Below are 16,373 nucleotides of genomic sequence, written 5' to 3' on the forward strand. Positions count from 1 at the left end.
TGGCTCTTCAAAAGAAGGCTTAGCTGGAAGCCCACTGCGTAAAACAAGTGAATGAAGCCACTGGGGCAAAGGAGGCAGGACCCTGCCCTGCACAGGACCCCTCCTCTCCCTTCCCCACCCCTCCCCTCCTCTCCTCTGTTCTCCTGGAGGAAGAGGCTCTTAAGGGAACTCCTAGCTTTGCGTGGCACATTTAAAACCACTCACCGGTTTATAGGGTCCAAGAACAGGTTACAGCAGCGCATCTCAGTCTTGAATGCACATTTGAATCCCCTATGATTCTTGTTAAAACGCAAACCGCGATTCATAGGTCTGGAGAGGGGCTGACAGTCTCTGCAGTGCTCACATCTTCCAGGTGTTGCCCATACTCATTTGAGTAGGGCTTAGCTAGTGAACCCCAACTAGCTCCTGGGGATCCCCCCTTTCTTCTCTAACCTTCCACAGTGGTTGTTGGGATTAAAGTCTGGAGTTTTGGAAATATCTTTCCCCCCACTTAAAGTTTGTTTAGAACCTATTTCTACCTCTCATCTTTGGCACCTCTTCTATTCCTCACACACTGGGGACAAGGCCACCATGACCATCTGGGCAAGCTCCCCCAGTGACTCTGGTGAACTCAGCAGGGTGGAGATAGGGACTCACTGAACGAATGGAGCTGTAGATTCGGTGCTCACATTTCCAGTACTTCAGTTCTCTTATTTCCACTCCAAACATCTGTCTTAGAGGAGAAACAGGAAGAAAAAAGAGTTGGGAGTTATAGTCTCTCCTCCGTCTGACACCACTACTCTACGTGCTTTAGTAGAAGCCCCTTTTTCGGCCTTTCTTGATACTCTTGCTCCGAATATGACACCCCTCAGAGAGAGAGAGAGAGGTCTTTTTGCTGTCCTTTGCGTGTTCCACAGGCTTTGGGCTTCCTGCTACTACACCAGCAGGCCTGCGCCTCTTGGATTCACCTTGGTTACATGTATCCCGTGGAGGATACAAGGAGAGGCTCCGTCCATTGTTGCAAGGCAACAAAGCACATGGCACATTATTTACATTACCTGTTGTAATCTTTGCAGCACTTTATGAGTACCGCTCTTTCATTATCACTGAGGAAACTGAGGCTCAGAGAGGGTCAGTGACTCACCCCAAGCTCACACAGCTAGAAATGACTGAGCTGGGATCGGATCTCAGGTCTGTTTGACCTGGCCTTCTCTTCTAGCCCTCTCTAAATCTGAGTAATTCAGAGGTCCCTGTGTGACCACACTGGATCTTTCAGTGTCATGTTCTTTCTCATACGCATTTTCAACGCTGAATTCATGAGGTATTGTCCTAACCACACTCTACCATCTTCCCTCTGCGTGGACCCCTGGGCCCCTGCAGCGTCCCTGTGAACACTGCCTGGGTTCTCTTCCTCCCAAGGGTGAGGCCGAAGCTGTTTTCTCCCTTGACCCTTGGCTGGGCACAGACAGTCCTAGGTCGGAATCCCATAACCACTTGCTGTATGAACGTGAATATGTTCCTTAGCTTCTCTGTGCTTTAGTTACATCATCTGTAAAATAAGGGTGATCATTCTTTGTCAGATAGGCTATTGTATGATGATGAAAATAGTGCACATAATGCCTTTCAGAGTGCCTGGCACAAAGCAGGAATGACAACAAAATAAGCTTGTACCCTTCTTATCCCCAAGATTTTACCTTTCTTTTGGGTCAGGAAGAAAGCCTCCCATCCTTCTCTCTCATGTCTTCTCAGCAGTGCAGCCCTCTAGGGCCAGGTCTGGGGCATGTGAGATGGAAGACTCGAGACTTCCTCACCCTTACTGAGGGAAGGAGGGGGCTGGAGCACACCCCATTCCGTGAGGAATTTGGGGATCATGCCAGCAAGAAGCTATCAACCAGTAGGCACAACGTGTGCAAGTGTGGTGTCTGACGGGAGGATGGGAGCCTCAAGATACCAGCGAGCAGACTGTCCCTACAGCGGAGGGGCTGGGTGTCGACCACCACGGTACCCACCCCTCGTCACTTCTGCAGCACCCTGGCTGGCACATCACGGGTGCTTAATAAATGTTTGTTGAATGAAGGTGCTCTCTTCCGGGTAGGAGTGGAACCAATACAGGAAGTGACAAAAAGAGTGGTGATGGCCCTGTGCTATGAGTGAAGGCCTGAGCTATTCCTCAGTGACAGGTCCACAGAGCTGTCAGGGACACAGTTAGGTGGGTGGCAGGAGAAAGAATAGAGTCTTTTCCTATGGAGGGCTACCTCTGTCAGACTCCAGTCCGCCTGCAAATAAAAATAAATAATCAGAGAAGAAAATGAAATACAGTGGAGAACTTGAGCTGAGAGGACGCTGAGTCCAGCAGACGGCTGATGGGACCCCTGCTGTCATGCGCCTCTGCCGGCTCCTCAGTAGCCTCTGTCACTGGGAGGCCAGTGCACGTCCACATCCACCCGGCTGCTCTTCCCATTCTGTCGTGTCCCCACCAAGTTCCCACCCCCGGGCCTTTGCATTTCCACCGAGGTTCCCACCTTGTAACCGAAAGGCAAGTCCTCAACGCCTCCTACAAGACTGGTCTTGGGAAAGGCTTCCCCTTGTCTTTCATGCCCTAGTCCCCACCCTGCGAACTCTCAGAGATAGTCCAATGTGTGTCACACAGGTTGGCACACACAATCACAGCAATGGGGGAAGGATCACTCCTCTACTCAACAGGCTTCCTGAGTGATGGAGTCCCTCCCTCCTCTGCAACCATCATGGGGAGGGTGCAGAGGGAGCCTTGAGCTTTGTCCAGCCTGTACTGTCTCCCTGCCTCCCCCAGTACAAACGGTGCCAGGGCCCCCTCCTATGCCCTCCAGGTGCACAGCCTCTTGTTGCTTAGCAACAGCGCCTCTTTCCCATACCTCAACAACCTCCCCTAGGAGCTCTAGTAGCAGCCGCAGCAGGGAGAGACGGGCTGGACCTTGCAGGAGCTGCCACTGCTGCTGACGGGGAACGTGTGGGAACAAGCCCCAAAATAGGCCTGAGTGTGAAACCCAAGGCTCTTTTTAACACTCAGGTCCCACACTGTCTCCGGGAAAGTCCTGCCATGCTCTCCTGCTCCTGGCACCTGCCCAGCTGCCGGTTCCCCCTCCCACACTGGGCATCTCACGCTACTTCTGTGCTCTCAGGTGTCTGCCCCTCTCTCTGCCCTGGGTCTCTGGGTCTGCTCCCGTGGTCTCTGCCTTTCTTGGGGCTCAAGTGTCACTTCCGCTGCCCCTGTCCTTTTGTCCATCCTGGAAGCCCTCATCCACATGCGTGTCTCTGGGGCTTTGTGGCTATCCCAGCCTCTCTTGGGCCTCTTCCTGCTCAGCCTGTGTAACTGCCGGGCTCCCCTTTGCTGACATGAATCCCCTCTCCCCACCTCCAAGGGCCAGTCACTGTGACAACCCCGCATTGCCTGAGTAACCATGGCCACAACCCCTCGTTACCACCTTACTAGGAAAGGCCTGTGGTAGGAGGGGGTCACAGAAGCGGTCCCCAGGGAAGTCTTGCTTTTCTCACTTAGCCCGCCCTGGGCTTCTGCTTCAGTGGAAACTGACATTGGACTTGGGGCCAATTAGAAGAGGACTAGGCCCAGAAAAGAAAGACCTTCCTCCTGCCTTACCAGCATACCTCCAGCTACAATGTCGGAGGTCCCAAACGAAGCTCCAGAAGAGGCCCCTGTACAGCCAGGAGCTGCCCCGGCCAGAACAGAGCTCTCCACCCCAAGCCCATAGTGAGTGCCATGCAAGGGCATGGTGTCCCTCTCTCTGTCTCTGTGTCAACCGGATTGTCCTCTGCCACCCCACCTCCCTTGGTCGCTGATGCTTGGGTCTCACAGTATTATCTGTGGGTTAAGAAGCCGGACTAGGCAGCAGGTCAACAAAGGGACAGCTGAGAGGAAATACTTCCAGAGTGAAGGGGGGATGGGGTGGAGGCCAGCTCCCAGGCAGCACAGGGGTTGGAGGAACTCTGAAATGAGGGCACGAGGAGCTTTAGGGAGGGAGGCCTGGATTCTGCCTTCTAGCAGAGGAAGCAGACAAACAGCAGAAGGAACTTTCAGGGAGGAGGCCGGACCAAGTGACCTCACCCAAACCCTGTGGTCTGCTGCTATTGCAACCTGGCGAGTCTCCCAGCTCTCTTGGGTCCCCAAGTAGGAGAGCTTTTTATAGTTCATTCCCCAACTTGGGTTTGAATAATTAAACAAGATGGACAGAAATAGCAGCCGGACAGCAAAGGCAGGTTATTTTGGGGTTTTCTGGAACACAGTGCTCCGAGGTGTCACCCCACCCATGCAGGGGGTGGAGCTAGCATCAAGGCTGATGGGAGATTCCTGTGGGGGAAACCCACCCAAACCCCCCAGGGTTCCTTGTATTGACAAGGTCGCTCTCAGCCAGAGGAGGGTCTCGGACTGCTTCCTTTTCTTCAAGGAAAGAGAGGGCTCTCATTGCCTTCTGGTCATAGTTACTCCCCTGGCAGGAGCAATTGTCTGTCAGGCCTTCTGCTTCAGAGATGGTGACATATATTGAAAATCAGATTGATAAGCAGCTGCAAGACAGGCTGAACCAGGACCAGGTGTCTACTGCTCCTCTGGCCAAGGAGCTGGATTCAGGTGATAGGAGGTCTTGTCCCTCCCCTCCCCTATAGCCACCGGCAACCATGGAGGGAATGAAGGTAGGGGTGGGGAGTGGGAGGCAGAGCCAGGAAGAGGAGAGGAATTGGTGGGGAGAAGGACAAGGCTCCAGAGAAGAAACACTGAAGATGACTTACTGTCTGGGGAAGAAGCTCTCCTCCTCTAGCTCCCTTCCGGCGCCCTCTGTCCCTGGCAGAAGCCCCACCTGGGTTCCTGGGTTTCAGTAGCTGAGCCAGGGATGGGGAGAGGTCAGGAGCCCTCCTCCCCACTCTAGGTCTCTATCGCAGACCAATCATTTGTGGCTTGTTTGCAGAATACAATAATTTTGGTTCAACTGCAGAGATTAACCTCAACTATACCTTAACGTTTTACCACAGACCTTTAAAAGCTGAGGCACAGAGGGGAAAAGAGAGGCAGTAAGGGGGGTATTTGTAATGTTTTCTCCCTTTGGAAAATAACTTCAGGGGTGGGTTTGGAGGTCAAATTGCATTAAATACTAAAATTGTTCAGTCATTTTTTTTTTTTTTTTTTTAAGAGATGAAGTCTCACTATATTGCCCAGACTGGTCTCGTACTCCTGGACTCAAGCAATCCTCTTGCCTCTGCTTCCTGGGTACCTGAGACTACAGGTGTATGTCACTCCTTCAGACTCCACTTATTCATTTTTATTCATTCAACAAACATTTTTAGGGCACCAGTTATAAGCCTCATATTGTCCTTGGTACTGGGAATAAATTAGTATGCCAATGTCCTTGTTTTCAAGATGCTCAATTTAGTGGGGGAGATAGCCCACAATTAAAACCTACCCCCCACAATTATTGCAATAGATCCCACATCAGAGCTTCACAGAAATTGTCCCATTTAATCTTCACAGCAAATCTGGGTCTAAGTAGCATTGGCCCCATACAACACTTACTAGAACTAAGATGAAGAGACTTGTCCAAAGTCATTCAACTAGTAAACAGTATTAATGGAATTGGAACCAAAATTTATATGATTCCAAGTTCTGTACTCTTAAACCATTGTCCCTATGGTCTCTAATGCATGAAAGAAACAGACAAGTTCATTAAATGCTCTGAGCGTTCAAAACAGAGTGAAACTGTCTTAAGCAGTGTTCATGCGCTGTGGGTGCTGGGTGGGGCAATTAGAGAAAGCCTGCTAAAGAAGGTGGCTTTGCATTGGACTCAATGGGTTAATTCATTTGTTCTACATATAGAGTTGGCCCTTTGCATCCATGGATTCAACCAACCTCCGATCGGAAACATTTGAAAAAAAAAAAAACTGCTTCTGTACTGAACACGTACAGATTTTTTTCCCATGTCATTATTCCCTAAACCAGCGGTCCCCAACCTTTTTGGCACCAGGGGCCGGTTTCACGGAAGACAATTTTTCCATGGATGGGATGGTGGAGGTGGGGGCGGGGAGGGGGGATGGTTTCGGGATGATTCAAGCACCTTACATTTATTGTGCAGTCAAACCTCTCTGCTAATGATAATCTGTATTTGCAGCCACCCTCCAGTGCTAGCATCACCGCCTCAGCTCTGCCTCAGATCATCAGGCATTAGACTCTCATAAGGAGCGCGGAACCTAGATCTCTCGCATGTGCAGTTTACGGTAGGGTTTGCCCTCCAGTGCCACTGCTGATCTGACAAGAGGCAGAGCTCATGCAGTGATGTGAGCGATGGGGAGTGGCTGTAAATACAGATGAAGCTTTGCTTGCTCACCTGCCGCTCACCTCCTGCTCTGGGGCCTGGTTCCTAACAGGCAGTCACCAACTGGTACCAGTCAGCAGCCTCTGGAAGTTGGGGACTGCAGCCCTAAACAACACAGTATAACAACTATTTACATAGCATTTACATTGTATTAGGTATTGTAAATAATCTAGAAATGATTTAAAGTGTATGGCAGGTTGCGCATAGGTCATATGCAAATACTATACCATTTTATATGTGGGGCTTGAGTGGATTTTGGTATGGGGTATGTCCTGGAACCAATCCCCCCACACATAGGAAGGGAGAATTGTACTCAAATTGAGTACCTACTACGTGCTCTGTTCTAGGTGCCGATGTTACAGAAGTTAATGAAGTCCTTGCATGGACATGGACATGCTGGACAGGAATTGGGAAAGGCTGAAATTATAATTGGGCGAGTCTTAAATGCCAAGCCTCCTTCACCTTCACAGTTGTTTTGCTCCTCCTGCCCCTGGGTCTCTCTCCCAGATACAAATACCCCAACTTCTGGGAAATCTAAAGGCGAGGTCTGACTGAGAATACACCCTCCTACTCTGGCAAGTCCTTCCTAACGTCTACCCTGCATCTCTTCCTGCACCAATAGATTTTCCCACATCCCATTTCATTCCTCCTTTCCAAGGCCAAATCTCAAAGCAGAAACCTGGCACGCCGCGAGCGTCTGTCCCTTTAAGACTACCTTCTTCCCCCCACGTGCCGTCTGGTTGGGCTGGCGACGCTGACGCACGCGTGACGTCAATGGCAGCTGGTGGAGTCTGGGCACGAGGAAAGAAGTTGGGCTGGGGGTGGGGGGACGAGAGAGAAGGCGGTTAATTTACATTTAAAGGGGCCACTCCTGGGTTAGTGATCAAGGCATTAAAGAAATGTGTATTTGGCAAACTTTCCTTCCTGGGGTATGGAGCAAGAAAAGGCCATGGTACAGCTGAAGTCGGTGGTGACTCAAGTTTGAGATAACAATTATGTCCTTCCGCGGAAAGGGGGAAATAGTCCATCGGTGCCCGAGTTGGGAGCACGTGACCGGGAGGGGGCGGATGGGGGGGGAAGAGAGAAGGAGGGAGGAGCTGGGGAGAAGACTGTCAGGCTGCGTTTCTGCTGCCCCCACCCCCACATCCTGCCCACCCTCCTGCAGCTGCCACCACATCCTGCCCAGCCGGGGGCAGGGAGCTCATGTGGGGGAGATGCAATGACCCAGGACCCAGCTTTGGCACCTTTTCTCCGCCCCTTTCAGCTCCAGGGTGGGCTGTCTGCGCTTTGCCCCAGGCCTGGCACTGAGCTTGGGGCTTAGCTCTGCTAGTACAACTTGACACCTCTCTGTGTGACTCCGCCTCCCCCCCCACCCCCCCACTCCCGGCCTAAAGGGACTTATTGGGGCCCCAAACCAGAGCCCCATCCCTGAGCTAGCACAGTTATCACTGGACAAATAGAGGTGTTCAATAAAGGTTTTTATAATCTCAACTCAGATACACAGCCACACACACACACACACACACAAATGTTCATGTAACACATTTGCTGAGCACATTCTGTGCCAGGCCCTGAAAAGCCCTGCAGACCCAAAGTTGAGTTAGACGGCTGCCCTCAAGGGGTTCAGGATCTGGTGAGGAAGAGAATTGGAAACCAAAGATGTCAGTACAGAATGGAATGTACTGAGGAGGTAGATAGCAGAACAGAGAGCACTATACAAGCAGGTGCAGGATGATACACAAATCCACACAAAGAATGCATCCACAGGATTATGTACCGTACAGCTGCTGGTAGTCTTTCCCCTCCCAAGCAAGGTGGCAGATGTGGGGAGTGATTGCTGGGATCACTCAAAAAGTGGGGGAAGAATGATCAGCCCAATGGAAGGGAGGAGGGGATGGAGGTAGGGGGTTGGAGATTGTCCTGATGGCTGAGAAGGTGAGAGGGGGCCAACCTAATAGCCAGACAGATTAGAGGCTGGACCTGCAGTAATGGCTTCCTAGGGTTATAGAACAACAGGCAGGGAGAGAAACAGCCCTTGGGAGGATGAGGAGGGGAAGACCTTTTCAAATTAAGTTAGATTAGGGATGCTTGGGAAGGTGTGAATAAAAGTTTTTGATGCCCCTTTGCCATATAAACTTATGAAGATGATACAGTAGAGAGGAGTTTACACACAGTTTTTAAGACTTCAGTGGACATCTAAGTGTCTGACACCTAGGGGATTTTATAGCAGCATTGGGTTGTTAGGTAACTTTCCTCTAGGAAAGATGAGTGGGTAGCCAGAGCGGGAGGAGGAAAAGGGAGAGCCAGGAGTCTGAGCCTGCTCAGGCATTTTCCACCCAGAGAACTCTGGGATGGGAAGTCCAGGGGCCAGAAGTAAAAGATTTAGTGAGTCACTTTCAGGAAGTCCTTATTTCCATGATCTAACTTCTAGCAGCATTACTCCTTAGACTCTTTCTTTGTCCATGAAAATCAAGGCTTCATATTTGTTACTTTTCCTCTCTCAAGTTTTCTCTATATTCTAAACTCTATCCCACTTAGAGTGTCAGCCTATCCTACTCTGTTCTCTAGTGAATTATGTCAGCATCTGTGGGGAGGGGGTAGTCACTGCACATTCCATCTCACCCACTGAGCTTTTCCCTCCCCTCCTTTTTTCCTCCAGCTCCTGGCCCTTTAAAACCCTCCCCAGGTGACTCACCTTCCTTCCTCATTCCTTTGTTAAGGACCCAACATTCCAAGACTGGGAGAACCAGCCAGCCAATCATAGCCCTGGCAAGCCTGCCTCAGGCTTGAGATTGGCTAGAGCTGTGTTTGGCGGAGGCACACCACACCAATATATAAGAAGTTGGGAGTGGGCTTCTGCGAATTGGCCTTAGGAAGGAATTTGTTCTGGGGATGCTTCTGTTTTTGGAGAGAATCCTTCCAGTAGAGCTGGAGCCATAAGTTTCCCTGGCTTGGAGAGCCTCAAGATTGGAGGCAAGCTGAGAACCCTGCTTTCTTGGTCTCCTAGGGGCTTAGCTGCCCCCTGCCCAATTTTTTTTTTTTTTTCTTTCTTTCTTTTTTTATTTTTTCCCCCTATGCTCTGAGACCCAGTGGTCTGAAGGCTGAGTTCTCAGGCCTGTTCCTAAGAAGTCTTTTACAGCAGCCCTGGATCTCTCCAGTCTCAACATTCTGCTTTCCCAACGTTGGAAACAGCCGGAAAATAAACACCCTGATGACTAAACGGTTTCTCCAGCTACAGCCTAGGGAAGCACTAAAAATAGAGGCCACAAGTGAGGGGAGGTTCCCCACTTGAGGGGGGGGGCACTTTCCCATCCTGCTACTGCCACAGCCTCAAGCCTGGCACAAGGATCTGTTCTTCTCCAAGTCCTTGGGGAAGGGTCAGATGGGCTCCCCCTGCCTACTCTGAAGTCTTCTGGGCAAGGTAGTTCTGCCTAGCAGAGAGGACTGACATCTTCTGCTGTTGGGGGCCTTGTCTCCCAGATCCAATGAGGAACCAGGAAGCTACATTTGGAGAGAAAGTGGGACATTGTATAAATCAGGTTTCCTGAAGGCGGGATAGGGTGGAAGGGTTGGAAACTGAGGCCAAGGAAATAGGAGCCTGCTGGCTTCCTGTCTTAGGACATATAAGATAAGCCTCCAACCTATTTGCAGAGCAGTTCCACTGAACTTACTTCCTTTGAGGCTTGCATGGGCTAACAGAGGCCTAAAGGGGTCTTTGCAGACCAACCCTTGGTCCAAAGGTCGGAGTTATTATAATATTAACATAATGCACTATGAGGCACTGCACTAAGCAATCTATGTATATGAACTAATTTAATCTTCACACCAAATTTATGAGTTAGGCACTATTTTCACCATCTCCATTTTACCCATGAGGATCATGAGGTAGAAGAAAGTTAAATAATGTGTCTGTGTTGATAGTTAATGAATGGTGGAGTAAGGATTTCAACCAAGGCAACTTGACGGCAAAGCTGACGTTTTTAACCACCATGACATGCCGCCTCTGTCTGTATACATTGGTCTCTCCATCACTAATCCAGAATTCTTTGTCCAGACCTAGCAAGATAGAAATCACGGTGTGTAAAGAACTGAGTGCTCTTCTGTTCTGCCAGGTTCTTTGAGATCTAAGCCAGATTCAATCATTTCCTCAAGCTCCAGGTAGAAAACAGCAGGACTTGGAAGTATTAGGGATGCTGGAGCGGAAGCCTGACAGGTCAGTTGTTCAGTAGGCATGGCACTCCTGTTGTAGGGCATTTAAAGATTCACCACACCCTGGGGCAACCAGGAATTTAAAAGAAAAAAAAATTTTTTTAAAGGGCTACTACTGCTTCTTTAATAAGATGCTTCTGGTGCTTCCTGTGCGGCGGGTGGGGGGAGCGGGCAATTAGGGTCCCGCCCCTTTAAATTGCCCCCTGGGCAGCAAGTGCTCTGCGGCCACAGGCACTGGAGATTAGGTCACCCAAGAACTATGAGCTGTCGCTTTAAATTGCTGGGCGTCTGCCGAGCCCTGAGAGGGGAGGGGGCCCGTCACAGGTAGAGGGAGCAACTGAGCTCGCTAGGTAACCCCCCAAGAAAAGCACGTCTCCCTTAAGTGGGGCTTTGTCACACACCAAGTGGGGGAGATGGAATCTTTTCACCACTTACAGTCTCCCCTTAATTTATCTACTTAGACTCCCATCTCCCAACTCTCCTGGGGCTGGGGTGGGGGGAATACCAAGGTAGCGTGCGTGTCTGGGAGAGTGTGCGTGCTGCTCACAGAGCCTCCCGGGAAAGGACCTCCTTGAGCGCATGGTGGCAGCAGTGTTAGGCGGCCGTCCGGCGTGCTCGGAGTGGGCACCATGGGCGCGGGCCGATCCCTTTAAAGGCCTCTGGGTCTCGCCTCCCTACTTTGCCTCGCTCCGTCCCTTCCTCCCTCCCTCCCGGCAGGCGGAGGGATCTGCCGCTGCCGGCGCTGCTGCCTAGCTTGGAACGGCGGTGGGGTGGAGCGGCCGGCCCGGCCCGGCCCGGCCCGGCCAGCCCGAGGGAAGCGAGAGGCGGGGCCGTGTCCCCGGGACCGCCCCTGCTCCGGCCCCGCCCCGCCACCCCCACAGGTTCCTCCCATTGGCCCCCCGCCTGTCCGTCACCCCGGTTGCCCCCACCCCTCAAGCTAGGCTGAGCTGTGCCTACGTCGGCCTCGACTCCCGGGGACTGGAGGAGTTACCTTTGGAGCCCGAAAGGAGGAAGGAAGCAAAATATCAACAACAGCCGAGGCGGCTCGGGCGCTCGGCCCCGGTCCCCCGCTTGCTCGCCGCCCGCCTGCTGGCCCCCGCCCCCAAGACGGGGGCCCAGGCCCCCCGGCGCCGCCCAGGGCCCGCGTGGACGCCCGCCTCATTTATTATTCCCCCCGTCCGGAGCTGCGGCTTCCCGGTGTTGAAGATCCCCCGGACAAGGGGCAAAGGCTACCCCCTTCCTGCCCTGACACCGCCTTTCCCCCAGCTGGGCCGGTGAGTAGAGAAAAATAATGTGCCTACCACTTTAAGAGGCCCCCTCCCCCACCCGGTCCTGGGGTTGGGGTGGAGGGTGGTCTAGACCGTCCCTCTGAGGGGTGGGATGGGGTAGCCCCCTGGGCTAGGAGGAACTCGCGGAGCTGGCTTTTTTCGTGTGGCGTTGGGGATTACATAGGGGACTGTTTGTGTTAGGGAGTCGGCTGTGGGGGACAAGTGGAGTGGGCTGTAATTCTCTTGGGTTTTGAGAGTACGGGGTGAGGACGGGCGGATTGGGGGCGCGCCGGCTTGTTGGTGTCCCGGGCTTACGACGGCCTCGGAGTGGTCTGGGAAGGGGCGCCATCCTCAGAAAGGGTCTCCGGTGACAGCCGGGCGCGACTGACATTTTAACAGCCGGGCCTCCCTCCCTCTCCCTCCTCTTGCCGCCTGTTCCCTCCTCCTTGGCCCGAAATGGTGCAGAAGGGGGCCTGGGAGGGCGGCGGGAGGGTGGGGGCGGGGGGAGCCGCAGCTGTTTGGGAAGCGGGGGAGGGAGGGGGGAATGTTGTTCAGATGACACCGGGGTAGTGGGTTGGGGTGTGTGAGTGTGTGTCTCCGGGGCCGTGTTTGCCCGGTGCCTGTGGAGTTGAGACGTGGAGTCGCCACGGAGGTGGGCACGCAGGACCCTTCCTTGGGACCTCCTAGCCCCGCTTCCGAGACCCCTGATCTGGTTTGTAAGCAGCCCCAGCTGGAGAACCCCCTGGCCAGAAGTTTGCAGCTGTTCAACATCTGGGCAAGAGTTCTCCAGTCCCTCTCTCCACCTATGACAGGCTGAACCAGGCTGGGAGTGGGGGTCTGGGGAGAGTTGGGGGCTTTTGGGAGGGTGTGCCAAGAAGACCAAGATGTGTTTAGTTCCTCACTCCAGTGCCAGCCTACGTCCTATGAGGTTGTCCTATCGGGTTCAGGTCTTACAGAAATGGGGGAAAGGCGCCCCTTCCCCCTAGTGAATCACGCTGACCTCTCAGCAGCCTTCTGAGGTCTCCTCATGAAAGGAGGGCTCCTGGGCATGGGCACACTTGGAGCCACTGACTGGGTTGTTCCAGGTTTGCCCTTGTGAGTGGGAGGCTCTCTCTGCCTCCCCTTGCAGGGTGAATTGTTGATGGGTTGGGGGAGGGTACGGTGGGTGGATCCTGTGTCCCCCTTTCCTGTGCCCAGCCCCCCTTTTGAGTTTCAGAGGCCTGGTTTCTTTGGTTTGTGAGGGTGGCTCTTATCCACCCATCCCCCTATCCTTTCAGTGGGTCTCTGCAGCAATTCAGGGGCCAGCCTGGACTATGGGAAGTTTGCCGTCTGGGGCGGTGACCTTGGGCTGCTCTGGCCTGGAGATAGGAGGGGAGCCCAGGCCAGCCTGAGATTGGGTGTTTTGGAGTTAGGGAGCTGTCTACCTCCCACTCCCCTCCAAACCCTCAACAGGAAGGTCTTAGTAGCTGAGGAGAGCATTGAAAAGGCACATGTCAGTATTCACAGATGTCCACCCGCTGGGTCACACCCGCCCCAGGATTTAGCCTCCCTGTCCCAGCTCCCACAGCCTGCCTGGGAATGAATTTCCTTCCTGTGGTTTCCCAGTGTGTTGAGCAGGAGATGGGGGTGGGGTGGGATCATTGTGGGAGTGGCTGACAACCTGTTTATATGGGGTGACTGGGGGACAACTGGAGCTTATGTATGGCTTTTTCCCCACTTGCCCCATCACAGGTTATTTGGGCCCTTGGGTCTCAGTGGTCATATTCTCTTTGTTGTAACTCCCTCACCTGCCTTCCATATAGCCCATGCGTGTTTGCATGGGTGGGTATGTATATGTGCGCGTGTATATTTGTAAGGGGAGGGGTCTCTGGTTTCTCTGGGGAAAGGAGGAGCTTTCACTCTCCTTTAGAGACCAGAGAGGTTGAGCTTTTTACCTGAGGTCACCCAGCACATCTGTGTCAGAGCTTTAGTCTTTCAGGCAGAGCTTCCTAGTAGGGAGAGACTCTGGGAAGGAAGACCTACAGTCCTTGTTCTTGGAGGCCATGGTCCAAAGACAAAAGCAGGGAGCATCATAACCCTCGTGTGGAGGAATGGGCATGGGGGAGTGGGCTAGAGCATCTGTCTGCTGTACTCTGTACCCAATGCCTGAAACAGTGGTGGAGGACTTGGAAGGGTGGCAGGTGCTCTCCATTGTCCACCACACACTGTGCCTGGTGCCCCTGAGCTGGAGGGCCTGGGCTTTCTGGCTCTGCTCCTCTTGGCTCCTGGCTCTTTTCATAGGTTGGGAGATATGATAGTCTTTCTGGCTGCTGTTATATAATCTCTCTCCAGCAGGGTGTTTTTTTTGTTTTTTTTAAATCTTCCCTAGGTCTTTCCTGGGAGGTGTGATGGGGAGGAGAAGGTAGAGGGAGATTCCTCAGGTTGGGGGCTAGAGGAGCAGCAGCGAGGAGGCTGGGGAGGGGGTGCCTTGGCCCCTGAGGAGGCCTCGTAGTTAGGCCCAGGCCTTCTTACCTTCCTCCTCTGACCCTGCCCTGGGAAAGTCCTCTGCCGTGGTCGTCCCTGGCCCTCGTGCCCCTACAGAGGCCTGGCCCTCTCCCCGTCCTGTCAACCTTCTCTTCCTGGCCAGCTGGGCCCTGTGCCCTCCCTGGTTGGCACTGGGTCCAGAATCTCAGTGCTTACCCTGGCCTGGTGTGGGCCCTTGTCGGACACTTTGCCATCCACCTGCATACTTCCATGGGGACAAGGGGAATCCAGGGACAAAGGAGTGGGCCCAGCATTTCCTTAGTTGTGTTTGAGCCAGGCCCCCTGCTTCTCTGCCCCTCTAGTCCAGAGAGTGGGTAGTGGCCTTACTGGAAAAGAGGAGTTGATGACCTGTTGGTAATACAGGTCTTGACCTCTTGGACACAAGTCATAGTTGGTGTTCACCCAGGTTCTGTAATTGGGTATGAGGATCATATGTGGGCCTGGAACCCATCATCAAGGGTCAGTTTCTGGGCTTTGTGGCACTGTGGTGGTGGGGTTCTCCCCGCCCTTTGGGACCATGGCTGAGACTCTGCAGGCTCTCTGAGGCCAACTGGTTTGAGGCAATTATCTCCCTTTTACAGGGAAGGAGGAGATGGTGGCAAGACCATCACAGCCTCAGCATCACTATAATCGCTAGTGGCTTTTATGAGCTATTCATGGGGCCGGAGTCCGGCCAACCGTCTGTCCTTCTGTCCCAGTTTGGTGACTTACTCATGGGGTGAGAGGGTAGTGTTCGGTGCTAGAAGCTCTGTTCTAGAAGCTGGACGTCTGGCTATGTTGTGGTTGATGTTGCTCTGTCTGCCCATGATTATGACAGGCAAGATGGAGCTTAGATTTCAGGAAGAACTTCCCAGTGGAGCTAGGTTGTGGGGAGGGAGATGGCTCTACTTTGGCCTAGGAAAGGAGGGGATCTTAAAGCACTTTCTTCTCTAGAAGCTCTACTGAAAGGCCTTGACCTTCGGCTAGTGGGATTGGTGCTGTTTGGCTCCTAAAATTTTTATTTTCTTTTCTCTCCCCCTGCCTGGGGCTGAAAGTATTTTGAGGAGTTTGTCCTAGAACTGTGGGAGAGCTAGCCTTTGGGCCCCTTTCCTCCAGAAGGGGGGGATGGGTAGGGGTCTTGTATAGATTAGCGTGTCCAGATACACCTGGCAGGTCTACAGCCTGTAGTGGCACACATGCCTGAAGGTGTGTAGACACCCGCGGAGCAGCTGCTGCCCTGCGGGAGGTGGGGGGTAGCGAATGGCAAAGATGATTAAAGGATTGGAGAGTAGGGATGGGGTTGAGGGGACCGGAGGCAAGAAGATGAAGGGCATAGCAAGAACTCTGAAGAGAGAAGGGCTGACTGGAGCAGGAGGGATTGAGGTTAGACCACAGATGGGCAGACGGAGCCCTGTCTGCGAAATAAAGAGCATGACTTGTGAGTCAAGGAGCCCTGGCTGACTTCCATGCCTGCCCCTCACTCCCTTCCCCCCCCCCACCGTCCTGGCCCATCCTGCCTCTGCCCCTCACACTGGCTGTGTGTCCCTGGGTAAGTCACTCCTATTCGGGCTGCAGCTTTCCAGATATATACAGGAGTTTCACCTTTCGGTTATCAGAACACCTGGGTGTTTTGGTGGTTTGTCTTGCTGGTCTCTGTTGCCCTCCCCACTCACCCTGATGAGCAATGTCACTCTGAGGCATCAAGGCTGCGTTGAACCCTCAGGCATTTGGGGGCAGATTTGGCCTAGGTGGAAGGCCCTCTTCATCTGCCTTTTTCCTTTTCCTGAGGCCTAGGCCACAGCCCTGCTTCTGACCAGCCCTGGCAGGTGTGGAGACGGGGGTTGCTGTTTATTGGGTCTGCATAGGACCCCGATAGCCTGGGAGTGGGAAGCAGCTGTGCCTGCTGTCTGATTTCTCTCCTTTCTGCTGTAGGCTGGGAGGGGAAGGACTTGTCCGAAGCTCTGGCCTGTCGCTGGCCACACCCAGGCGGGACCATATTTACTCATTTAAACTTACTCTCCCAGGAGGCTCTGGGCTCTCGGCCTGGTCACTGACCTTGGCT

The 16,373-nt window shown here is 53.1% G+C and overlaps 1 protein-coding gene across 2 annotated transcripts in view; it reads left to right on the forward strand.

The window, feature by feature from the left end:
* Positions 1-11,505: 11,505 nt before the first annotated feature.
* Positions 11,506-16,373, forward strand: part of MEF2D (myocyte enhancer factor 2D) — a 32,920-nt gene continuing 28,052 nt past the window's right edge. For both annotated transcript variants that reach the window (XM_069480396.1, XM_069480397.1), the window contains exon 1: positions 11,506-11,815. The gene's annotated coding sequence lies outside the window, so the exon portion shown is untranslated. The remainder of the gene's footprint in view (positions 11,816-16,373) is intronic.

This window comes from Eulemur rufifrons, chromosome 8 (genome assembly GCF_041146395.1).
Source record: "Eulemur rufifrons isolate Redbay chromosome 8, OSU_ERuf_1, whole genome shotgun sequence".
NCBI classification, from domain to species: Eukaryota; Metazoa; Chordata; class Mammalia; order Primates; family Lemuridae; genus Eulemur; species Eulemur rufifrons.